Source organism: Mandrillus leucophaeus, unplaced genomic scaffold (genome assembly GCF_000951045.1).
Source record: "Mandrillus leucophaeus isolate KB7577 unplaced genomic scaffold, Mleu.le_1.0 Scaffold2, whole genome shotgun sequence".
NCBI classification, from domain to species: domain Eukaryota; kingdom Metazoa; phylum Chordata; class Mammalia; order Primates; family Cercopithecidae; genus Mandrillus; species Mandrillus leucophaeus.
This window is the reverse complement of record NW_012102031.1, coordinates 7,165,586-7,167,911: the sequence shown is the minus strand read 5'-3', so window position 1 is coordinate 7,167,911 and position 2,326 is coordinate 7,165,586. Positions and strand designations below refer to the sequence as shown.

General features: G+C 52.1%; 1 protein-coding gene across 3 annotated transcripts in view; it reads left to right on the top strand.

The window, feature by feature from the left end:
- Positions 1 to 768: 768 nt before the first annotated feature.
- The window catches only part of APOL1 (apolipoprotein L, 1), a 43,971-nt gene continuing 42,413 nt past the window's right edge, over positions 769 to 2,326 (top strand). The window contains exon 1 of one of the 3 annotated variants that reach the window (XM_011978948.1): positions 769 to 986. The gene's annotated coding sequence lies outside the window, so the exon portion shown is untranslated. The remainder of the gene's footprint in view (positions 987 to 2,326) is intronic. The other 2 variants (XM_011978952.1, XM_011978954.1) reach the window with 2 other exon arrangements.

The window sequence follows — 2,326 nt, the reverse complement described above, 5'->3', positions numbered from 1 at the left end:
GTGGCCTCTGCTGGGGAGGATGCTGGGGGTTCTCTGAAAGGAGGCAATGCCTGATTTTGTCATTGAAGGATGAGCACGATTTTTCCAGGTGGTGGAAGCAGGTGCTCCTGGCAGAAGATCCCACATAAGCAAATATCTAGAAGCCACAAGGCATGGCCTTCAACAAGAGCAGGCCTGGGGCGGTGGCTCATGCCAAGGTGGGAGGATCGCTTGAGGCCTGGAGTTCAAGAGTAGCCCAGTCAATACAGTAAGATCCCATCTCTAATATTTATATATTTTTTTAATTAGCTAGGTTGTTGTCTCATGCCTATAGAACCAGCTATGCCTGGTTCTATTGGCTCATGCCTATAGAACCCTGAGGTGTGAGGATGGCTTAAGCCCAGAGGTCTGAAGCTGCCACGCACTATGATTGTGGCAGTGCACTTCAGTCTTGGTGACAGACTGAGACCCTGTCTCAAAAACATAACCAAAATAACCCCAACAGCATTACAATAAATATACAATAAGCATCCACACGGCATGTGTGGGAGATTGCACTTATGCTGATGGCATGGGCGGGAGGAAGGCAGGCATCTGGGGAGTGTGGGTGCACGGGAGGACGGGGAGTAATCTGGAGGGTCTCACAGTCTGTCAGTGGCAGGTCTTTCTTCCTGAAGACCACTGCAGACTACCAACCCTGAGGATGCGAGGCAGGTGGGTTGGATGAGAGGGATCTGGATGTCTGGTCTCAGGCTGCTCCTGTAAGTGCAGCAGCAAGACGGGCAGGGCTGGACTGAAGATGGTGCTGGGGAGTAGCCTGTTTGCTGTGCTTGATCACGAGCTGCTGGGAAGTTGTGACTTTCACTTTCCCTTTTGAATTCCTGGGTATGTCTGGGAGGCCGGAGGACGTGTCTGGTTATTACACAGACTCATAACTGTAGGTGGGATCCACACAGCTCAGAACAGCTGGATCTTGCTCAGTCTCTCTGTCAGGGGAAGGTTCCTTGGTAAGTTGGTGACAGTTGACCTGCCCCCATCTCCTTATTCTCACAGCTTTCGTAGATAAGCTCAGAGAGGTTAGGTAACTGGTTCAGATCAGACAGGAAAGTAGTGTCAGAGCCTGGATTTGCACCCAGACTTGAGTCTGATGTTTCCCCTCTCCTGCTATGCCCTTAAACTATACAGGGTGGGGGAAACAGCTCAGATGGGTTCACAGAGCTCCCTGGGCTCAACTCTGTTTGGACTGCTGAGACACGGCTGGGTGACCCCAGAAGGAAGGTTTGTGTTGGGGGTGCCTGTCTCTTTGGGACATTTGAAGGAAGCAAAGAAGGTGGAGGAGAGGAGGTGACCCGGAGTCTGGTCTGTCCTTATGGCGTGGCCACACCCAGTAGGGCCCCAGGGTGCTGCTGCTGAGGCCCAGTGGGGACAACAGATTTTTTTTCAGGTACAAGGAACTCAGAGGTCGTCTCATCAACCCTGAGTCTGAGCACCACCTTGTGCCAGGCCCTGTGGGGAAACTGAGGCCCCGGGAGGGGAGCGACTTGCCGAGGGTCCAGTGTCAGGAGGTTGAGCAGGTAGCTCATAGGACTCCACATCTCTGGCCCTTACCTCTGTCCCTCTGTTCAGACCTCTGGGGGGATGGAGAAGAAACAGGCTGTGCTGTGTCCCTAATGGGAAACATGGGTGAGACAGAGGAGTGAGAAGGGCACCTTGCAGAATGGTGCCTGTGGCGTGATGCCAGCTTTGCAATCATGAGATTCAAAAGCCACACTGGGGAACTGTGATCATAACCACAGGAGTGTGAGCTTAGATCTCTGTGTTTGTAGAGGTAGAATCAAACCTGGACATTTTTGGATTACTAAAATCACCCATTTTTGCTTCAATATCAGAGTCACAAGGCCAGATGTTGGCCTCCCCTCTGCCCTCCAAGAGCTGTGTGACTCTGGGCAAGTCACCTCCGCTCCCAGCCTGAGATTTTCCCCTCTTGAAATTCTGATAGAGCTGCCAAAAGTACATGAAATCAGGGGGGAAATTTCTGTGAAATCTGAGTCACGGTCTTATTTGTTCTTCACCAAAAAGAGATGCTGAAGCCTGTAACCCCAGTGCTGTGGGAGGCAGAAGTGGGAGGATCACTTGAGGCCAGGAGTTCAAGACAGCCTGGGCAACACAGGAGACGCTGTGTCTATAAAATCAAAAATGAACAAATTAGCCCAGCATGGTGGCGTGCACCTGTAGTCCCAGCTACTCAGGAGGTTGAAGGAGGAGGATCACTTGAGCCCAGGAGCTCTAGGCTGCAACGAGCTATGATGGCACCGAAGCCCTGCAGCCTGGGCGACAGAGCACAACC